The sequence below is a fragment of the Oreochromis niloticus genome, linkage group LG3, assembly GCF_001858045.2.
Source record: "Oreochromis niloticus isolate F11D_XX linkage group LG3, O_niloticus_UMD_NMBU, whole genome shotgun sequence".
NCBI classification, from domain to species: Eukaryota; Metazoa; Chordata; class Actinopteri; order Cichliformes; family Cichlidae; genus Oreochromis; species Oreochromis niloticus.
In genome coordinates this window covers 38,148,213-38,158,120 of record NC_031967.2, presented here as the reverse complement: position 1 = coordinate 38,158,120, position 9,908 = coordinate 38,148,213, and the positions used below count along the sequence as shown (strand labels likewise).

At 40.5% G+C, this 9,908-nt stretch overlaps 1 long non-coding RNA gene across 2 annotated transcripts; it reads right to left on the bottom strand.

Annotated features, from left to right (window-relative positions):
• Nucleotides 1-4,363: 4,363 nt before the first annotated feature.
• Nucleotides 4,364-7,244, bottom strand: LOC100705465 (uncharacterized). Of its 2 annotated transcripts, none has more exons than XR_002058127.2 (3): nt 6,663-7,244; nt 5,243-5,575; nt 4,364-5,004 (listed from the first exon to the last, which is right to left on the bottom strand). It is a non-coding gene; the product is annotated as an uncharacterized LOC100705465 (long non-coding RNA). The 2 variants fall into 2 exon arrangements; XR_268112.4 differs by having other exon boundaries at nt 6,739-7,244.
• Nucleotides 7,245-9,908: the final 2,664 nt, after the last annotated feature.

Below are 9,908 nucleotides of genomic sequence, written 5' to 3'. Positions count from 1 at the left end.
GGACTGGAAAGGTTTACTCTGAGAAGTTTCCAGTTGAAAACGATACATCTCAGGGGAGCGTAGTGATATCTTAGTTATTTTCTTTAATAATAAATGGGATAGGGCTTTTGCTTTTTGCTGATGATGGAGCAATATGGAAGAGAGGGAAATGTGTAAAGAACCTGCAGGGAGCAATTAGAAAAGTTGAAGAGTAGTGATATAAGTTGGGTTTTAATTTCTCAGGTGATAAGGACAAGACAATATTTTTTTACAAGGAAACAAATTGGTGAGGATGTTAAGTTATATGGTAAAGAACTGGAAAGAGTGAGTAAATGTAAGTTTTGTGGTTTGATGAAAGGGTAACATGGGGTGTACACATTCAGAAAGAGTTGGATAAATGTAAAACAGTTTTAAATATAACAAAGTGTTTAACTGGGAGGGACTGAGGAGCAGATAGGAAGTCTTTGAGGACCATATACACTGGCTTGGTTACATGGGTTGGTTAATTTGAACTGGATCAGTTAGGCTACGTTCACACTGCAGGCGAAAGCGCATCAAAACCGATTTTTTCGCCCCTATGCGACCCGTATCCGATCTTGGTATGACAGTGTGAACGGCACAAATCCGATATTTTCAAATCCGATCTGGGTCACTTTCGTATGTGGTACTGAATCCGATACGTATCCGATGTTTTAGAAAGCGACTGCTGTGTGAACGGTCAAGTCGCATTAAATCCGTCTTTTACGTCACTGACACAAGACAGACGCCAATTATCAGCGCCAGAGAAGACATCGCGAACGATTTCCTACCATCCGGTGAAACTGTTGGGAAGACAACGTTGGAGAAATGTGAACATTTTATTTTTACTGTATTTTCTGCAGATTCTGACAGAAATCTGCAACTATCCTTTGAAGCACCGCTCCTCTAAAACAGCAATAAGGATCATTATTAGGTCATCTACATTATTATGTAAATAACAAAATAACTTAAAGCAAAAATCTGGAAACATAAAGTCCGAAGTCTTTATATTAAGGGCAATCAGTCAAACAATATTGTTTGCTCTGGGTCTAAACAGAGCGAGTTCTGTGTGACGTCTTCTTTTGCGCATGCGGGCCGCTTTGAGCGTTCACACTGGAGAGCGTTTGATGTCGTATTTTATGTGTAGTGTGAACAAGCAGACAAAAAAATCGGATTTGATCAAAAAATCGGAATTGAGCATTATGACCTGCAGTGTGAACGTAGCCTTAGACATCAGTCAAAGAGTGCCATTACCAGCAATACTTCTATAATGGGATAATTCCTGAAACAACAGTCGATTTCACATTATTGGACAAGAAGAATAAAGATAGGGCATTTATTTTAAACTCTCATACAGTACAGGCTTACCTTGACCAGTGTTCAAATATATACATATGCATCAAAGAATGCAACCAGTCAAACTGGTGTAGCAGTTGTAATCCCAGAGTTTGTGGTTGAAATGGGGAATCAATGGATCAATGATGGACTTTCAGTATACACAAGAGAAATGCACGCAATACTATTAGATGTTCAGTGGGTAGAAGACATGAGGCCATTAAAAGCAGTCATTTGTTCAGACTCAAGCTCGTCATTGGTCAGTTTACAGTGTAGTCACTCAGAAGGAAGTGCAGATGTTCTAGCAGAGGTTCAGCAAACACTTTTCAGAATACACATGATGGGACTTACAGTTGTGGTTTTATGGATTCCAGCGCACTATGGGCAAATTAAATGGCAGAGTTGCAAAGAAGGCCACAAAACATGGGGTAGTTGACCTGGCTATTAGTTTTGGTCAGGCAGAGATAAAGAGTATGTTCTCCCTGTCACAGTGACTCTGAGGTCTCCACCTCATATCTTCACTTTCCTACAGCTTTAAGGTTCCTACTCTAGATATTACCCAGTGCCTGGTTCCCCCATTCCTCGTTCTTGACAGCTCTAAGACTCCCTCATAGGACCCCCCCACTTTCCTTTTGTGACTTTGAGCTCGAGTCCTAGCTCATGTGGTGACTCTTCACAGCATTTTCGTCAGCACTGCTGATGAGCTCATAGTATTGTTTTATAGTGTCCCTCCTGTAGTCATGTTCATAGTGTTTTCTTTTAGTGCTACTGATAGCATCTCACAGCATAGCCTCATAGATTATAGAGGATTTCTAGTGATTTGGTGGTTCATAAAAAGTTATGTACTACCTTGAAAATTAGTATTTTCCTCTGAGTCAGTAATTAGGTCAAGGTCAAATTTATTTCTATAGCACATTTCCAGATAGACGATGCTGCCCAAATGGCTTAACAATATAAAAATGCCATTAAAAAGAAACATCAGGTGCAGTGAACAGGTGAGTGCAACCACATTTATCACCTAACACACCCATGAGTCACGCCCCACACCTGTGCACCAATACAGTGTGTGCATTTAAACCAACCCTCTAAATCCAAAAAGCAACAACTTACATGGCTCCTACAATCTCCACAGAATGAAAACAGAGCCTGTCTCATCTGTTAGTATAAACAATTTTCGTTACAGTCTTTGAAAGATGTGCACATTTTTTATTTGCACAAATTTGTTTCTGACAGTAAGTTTGACATGTAGATGAAAGTGAACTGTTTCCAGAGGTGGGCCTACATATTCTGGATTAAGTCATAAACAAATAGAAATAGAGTGACAAATGAGATCAGATTGTCGCCCATTTGATCCAAAGATGTTGTTTTTTTCATAACATACCCAAGTTTCATGTAGCTTCCTGCTTCACCCTCCTCCTCCTACAATCATCTTCAAGTTTCAAGGTCTGTGTCTGCCGAGTGAGTTATCAGACAACAGAAAGAGAGACTGACCTCACCCAAACAACACCACTACGTAACTCTGACTGAACTGAACGGCAGTTTGCTCAACATCCAACAGATCTTCCAGCACCATCCACCTTTCAGAAACGAAATTACATTTCAAATGAAGTCAAAGACATTTTAGAATTTCAGTTTTTCTGTTAGAAAATGTATCCATATGTGGGGGTGTTAACCAAAGTGTAACCATAACCCTCCGAATTTAAACTTTTTACCTAAAAGATTGAAATAATAGTTGTTTTCAAACAGTTACTGTTGCTCTGAAGGGATCTCAGAAATCCTCAAAGGCTCCAAGAAACATCAGGATAGATGAAAAATGTCCATTTAAAGAAACACTTTAATCCTATTACAAGTTATCCACCTCTCTTTAAAATAAGAGAATAAGGATGGTAGCCTGTTAGTCTGATCTTGACTGTATCTGTGTGATTGCTTCCTTCACTCTTTATGTCCTTTTGATTGGTTATTGAATCTATTTCCGTTTATTTATAATACCAGTTGATGTGTCACCGCTCGAGTCAGTGTCATATTGTCTTTAAACCATAAACATAATGGCCGTGTAAAAGGTTTGTTTGTCATGCATGAATTAAGTGTTGCTTCAATCACTCACCTCAGTGTAGAGAGAAGTTTGGATCCGCTCACTTCATATCACTAATAAATGTTTCCATCACCACGAGTCTCAAGATTTCACTGGTCCTACAATCGCTGGCCGTTCTTTTACTTGGACCTGACAGCTGCTTCAGTTCAGATGGATCACAGACAGTTTCCTGCTCTTAAAGGTCATTTTGGATCAGTTATGGTCACAAACTCTCTCCTCCCTGCACTCGTGTTTTTAATTTAACTTTACAAAGAAAGAAACGCTCAGAGAGACAGATGAGTACTTATATAGACATACTGAGACTAAAAGCAGAGCTGGTATACAGTACTGTGTGGAACTCATTTCTTTATGTTTTCCTTCCAGTGAGCCAGACTTTTTGTAATTTTTAAACTGGTCATGAACAACAATTCTCCAACCTTTCTGAAGCTCTGTCTGTTTTCTGATAGCACTGGCTGCTTTGACACTTACTTGCAGTCCAGTCTTTTTACCTCAGCATTTTCAGAGTAATGCTTTTATTTATTTAGCAGCTCAACACTGACCTTTGAATCATTCAAGCTTAAAAAGGCTCTGATTCAGTGGATGAGCCAACTGAGTTAAACAGCTGAGCAAGGAAGCCATTTTAAATCGAATGGTTAGACACTTTGTCACTAGCAGCCCTGTTTGGTTCTGTTTCTTTAGCTGAATCATCAATGACAGCAATGTCAGTCACTCAGCAGGTGTAAATCACAATTTCAGAATAAGACTGGAACAACTCATCTGCCGGTTCAGGCTTTCAGGCACTGAAATAAAGCCAAAGATCATCCATCAGTGTGTCAACAACATTTGAACCTGTTCAAAGCCACTTTGAAAAACTCCAACTTTATTTATCATTCCGGTAAAAAATACTTGAACAATTATTTTCAACTTTGTACATCAAAAAAGACTGAAAAAGACTTTCAATAGGTTTAGATGTAAATCTTTATTAACATTAAAAACAGTTGAAGAAAGCTGCATACGAATAAGAACTTTACATTATTCGCACATGTTAGTGTCTCATCATGAAAAGTTAAATAATTAAAAAATATGTGGATAACCTTGTAGCTCAGATCAGGAAAGAAATATCTGAGTTTGCATGTACATGAATCTTTAGTTTCATAGAAATCCTAGTTTGTGTGGTTCACGCCTCACAGAATATGGCGAGTTTACAGGCAGCTGCTGATCCTGAAGGTAAAAATACAAAAGCACTCACAGATTCAGAGATTATTGCACATGACTTCATACATGTTTGTAACAGTTTGTGTCAGTAAATCCCAGGAACAACAGCACATACACACACTGTTGGTCTGAGTCTAAACATGATGATAATCAGAGAAATGACAAAGATAATCAAACTCTGGATGTTTGACGTCTACAGCCTGTCCTCAGATCCTCCGACTCATAGTTCTGCTGTGGAGTCTGACGAGGTGGAGTAGTGTTTCGGGACAGTCGACATTTGTATGTGCAAAACCCAACAACAGCAATCACAAGACAAAGTGACAGAGCAACTCCCAGTCCACATGTCAGTTCATATAATCCATCCTTTCTGTGCCATCCTGTCTGACCTGCAGGTGAGAAACAGGTGTGAGGTGTCAGCTGTCAGGTAGGTGATGAGTGAAGAACAGAACAGAATCCATTTCCTCTTCAAACTGCTGTCAGACATTATCTACTGCACTCTGATCACATCACTCAGACCAGCTGCTTTCTACAAAGTCTCAGCAACAACATCTTTAGAAACAAACATCAACAACCAGGAAGCAGCTTCACCTCTGATCACACACACACTCAACTCTACTCACTCACCTGGAGGAACAACATTAAGGTGGATGATGCTTGTGATGTCTTCATGTGTTCGTCTCATGATGACACGACACTCATATGTTCCACTATCAGCAGCCCTCACATCCTTCAGAATCAAAGACACGTCTCCATCCTTCATCCGTCTGTCCCACAGATCCACCCGGTTCTTAAAAGATGGATGCTGGTTGTCTGGAAGAAAGTATCTATCCCGGTACAAGAGCACATATTCATCTACCAGGTCAGCTCTGCTCCACTCAACGAGTCTGATGTTGTTGTTTGGAGCTCGACATGTCAGAGTGACGTCCTGTCCAGACTCAGCTGTGATGATTTTCTGGTCTGAAAGAGGAAACAAGACAGAGCAGAGAGGTTAAAGGTCAAAGTATGGCCGATCACTTCTACTAATAGCCAATCAGAGAGAGGAAGGGAGAACACTTTCTTTCCAAATTTAAAGGTATACCATCATACTAATAAGTGTTATATTAAAATAACTATACTGAAATTATATGTCAGTGGTAAACAATAATGGAGTTCTCCCATAAGAGTTATTCCTTCTGTTAAAGCACACTACAGTATCACTGATTTTTTTTTTTTCTGACAGGTTCAAAGCTGTAAAGTCAGGCCTGGTTTCCTGTTGTAGAGTCACAGGATGTGTTTATAACAAGCAAATGAATCAGCTGGATTTGTAGTTCAGGTTCGCATATTCAGCCCTGCTCATTCATCTTCTGTCAATTATCCTGTCACTGGTCCAATCAGAAACCAGTAAACATAAATCAAGTCGGTGTTAAGTGGACCGTACCAAGTGTGTCACAGTGTAGGGGGTTATGATAAGAAAAAGAAAGAAAGAAAGTACACAGACATGACATAAACAGTTTCACAGGTTCAAGATTCTGTAAACAATCATTTTCCTTGATTTAATGTCCACTGTTTCAGCCAAAATCTGTTTCAATAGGTCAACATTAACAGCCTCAACAATATTTGTAGCACCTGTACAGCTTAAAAACCGTTCAAAAGTTTTACATTTTAATTTTTGTGTATTTTGAGTAAATTTAGGAAAAGTGATCAAATTTCAGGCTCGAATAATAACATATTACTGCAGTCAAATCAGACCTTAACAGTATGTCAGGGCTACACCAGTGAAACACTCACAGCTTTAAACACAGGCTAAAGATGAAGACAGGAGTTGGAGTTCAGATCACATCAGCTCTCCTACAGACTTGGACAGACTTGGGACTCTGAGCTCCGAGGATTAGCACAGAGCTGAGTGTCACTTTGTTATTATAGGAGTTGTGCTATGAATACATTTATACTGCAGTGTTTGGTGAAGTCTTCACAGGGGTTTAAATATAAGCGCAAAAACTCCACAGATCTTTGGTTCCTTTCTTTTGAAATAACTTTTACACTGATGCAGTGAAATACTTCTCACATGTGATCCAGGCCGATCCTCCTCACTCCTCTCCATCTCAGAGATAACGGTTTGGTTTGTAGCGGTTAAATCTCACCTGCAGAGACAAACACGAAGAGTCCGACAGACAGTTGAGTGGAACAGCCCACGCAGTCACAGCAGACATGTCCGTGTTCTTAACTCCTGATCCCACACTCAGGCTGGTATAACACGCATTGTAAGACGCTGTTGAAACATCTATAACCGACTTTTAACACTGATTTGATCAAATCCAAGGTTTAACGTAAAACTAGTAACGGACTGTGTCACATTTTAGTGACGTTTGACAGCTCGGACAGAATAGTGCCACAACAACAACAAACAAACAAAAAAGGAGAAGTAGTTCACGTTCGGACATCGATGACGTCACTCCGAGGCAACATTTTTTTTTCCATCTGTATCCTTCCGACACAGCCGGTCCTAAACTTCACCGCGTCTCTGTGTTTTAACTTTTTGTAGCACTCTCGTGTGATGCGACGAGCCAATAATCACTCCCGATGTTGGTCCGTTACAAAACTTTAATGCGTACTCCAGCGCACAGTAAAAAACACCGTCTGAACCGGAAGAACAAAACTCCCCCCACCATACTATTCCGGTTGGACTAGTCCCCCACAGTTATGGCAGGCCTGCATAAACAAATATTGCTTGGTGATCATTTAAACAATGATCTACACTTTTAATTTAAATCATTATAACTAACAGCTCGCACGAAGCCGCCGGGTGAAAGTTTTAAAAGAAAAGAACAAGTTTCATGTCACTCGGTCATCCAGCAGCACAGACAGTAAAATACTGAAGAACATTAAGAACTCGGCTCAGAGTAACAAAGGAACTGCTACACACAAACCAGGACCTTCGATAACACTCGGTTCTTTTTGTGTTAACTGCGGTGTTTATGTCCTTTGTCTTTCTCACTGTGTCCAGAGTCAGGGCACAGTGAGAAACACACTGAAGTAACTGGGCAGTGGTGTTTCTTTGAGGGAGAGGTGGTGGGACAGAGGCTTTCCACCCCTGAAGATACACCAGGACAAACTCAGCAGCGTGGTAGGAAGAGGAGGAGGAAGAGGAGCCAGCCAGCTGAGTGATGGAAAGGAGAACAGGAAGAGAACAGAGAGCTGATTTGCAAGCTAATTCGTTTTACTTCATTTAAACTATTTAAAGGTAAAAAACAGCCTTTTATTGTTAATTACATAGCTGCTCCACTAAAAACTAATTAAGGCCAGTAAAATGTTTGACTGGCCTTAATTAATGATCATTTGATTATTTCTAACTAGTTGAGCTGTTTGCTTTGCCTTTGCTAAAATAAACTATCCTGTCTCTTATTAAAGTTGACTTTGTGGACATTCCCTTTTTCGGACACTTTTTAAATGTAAAGCTGTATGAGTCCCAACATCCGCTCTCCACTCCACTTCAGTTACCATTGATCAGTAAGGGGGGGATCTACTCTTCATGAATATGTCTTTTCATTGTACCTTACGCATGGTTGGTGACTGCGGGGTAAACATTCAGATGTAGGTAGTCAGGCTGGGCGAATCCCTATATCAAATAAGTTTCTCTTAACCTTTAGGGTGATACCCATGGGATCAGAGACTCAAGCCCTCTGAGAGCTGGGTCAGACCTGTCTACTGGGGTCTAATAACATCCTCCACTTTTAAGGGAATCAGAATCAGAATACTTTTTCAGGAAAGATGGGCATTTCCCATTTTAATGTAGCCAAGACAAGATAATGCCAAAGGCAAAATGCATGTAATCCCTTGTAATCTTTGAAATGTGTTGGATGCTAAGAGGTTAAAATTCTATCATTTGTAAAGCAGCCGTTTTGCTGTAACACCCAGTTTTACCAGTAGATGGTGGCAGAGTTTCATACGATTCAATTTTCACTGAGTGGGTTAGCGGGGCAGTTTTGTGCAGTTTCGGGAGTAGAAATGCAGAAAGAAGCCTGCAGTTTATCAGACACTAAACACTTAAGCTCGGTATTTCTATTTTAAATAGAATGAGACACAATGAATGTTTCCCAGGGTAACAATAAACAAAATATGATCAGTGTTCAAGAATAATCACCTGGTCCAGCCCCAGGTTTACTTCCTCTTTGTCTGTTTAGTTTAATTAGACACAGTAACAAGTTTAAAATTTTTTACTAATCCCACAGAGAAATTAGATTGCTGTTGTGGGAATAAGATCAGGATCAAACATACAGACAGTGAAGTTACTCATTACATAAAACGACTGGAAGATTTATTAGGTTCTGTGAAAATATGCGTGGGGTCGATCGTGGCTCAATTGTTGTCAGTTCGTCTTGTAATCGGAAGGTTGCCGGTTGGAGCCCCGCCTCGGACAGTCTCGGTCGTTGTGTCCTTGGGCAAGACACTTCACCCGTTGCCTACTGGTGGTGGTCAGAGGGCCCGGTGGCGCCAGTGTCCGGCAGCCTCGCCTCTGTCAGTGCGCCCCAGGGTGGCTGTGGCTACAATGTAGCTTGCCATCACCAGTGTGTGAATGTGTGTGTGAATGGGTGGATGACTGAATGTGTAAAAGCGCTTTGAGGTCCTTAGGGACTAAGTAAACGGCTATACAAATACAGACCATTTACCATTATCATTTTTACATGTATTTATAATGCAAATAGAACAATAGAGAAAAGAAGAGTCCGATGACTCTAATTTTTTAAAAAAGGCGACAAAAACATGCTCTGATCTGAGGTGCTGGGGGGCCCAGTAAGAGACTAGCAGGTTCCTGAGTGGAGGGCACCAAAGCTAAGTCTACAAATTGGACATGTTGTCCTGCTCAAAGATGGACAAGAAAACTGGATTGACTGGCCACTAGGGCTACTCACAAACAGCTTTCCCAGCCAAGACTAAGAAAGATTAAAGCAGTCCGCAGTGGCGAATGTGGAGTGTACCTGAGACCCATCAGTGAAGTCGTACTGGTTATACAAAGTCTGAAAGACTCTTAATATTGTTTGGACCAGGGAAGCGCCATGTAAGAGCACAAGCAGGGATTTTTCTCACAGCGTTCGACAAGGAAGTTCCATTTCTCCATGTCTCTGACATTCCTCTTATTCTTGAAAAGGCTTATTCTGTAAGTGTGGTGAAATTGATTGATTGTTCTCACTTATCAGTACCCTGTTCAGTGACGGGATGAATTTCTTTAGCGTTTAGAGTTTGTTACATTAGTAGGGCTAGTGTAAGCTAACTGTTGGTGCTTTGTTAGGCTGCTAACATGAAACATACCATG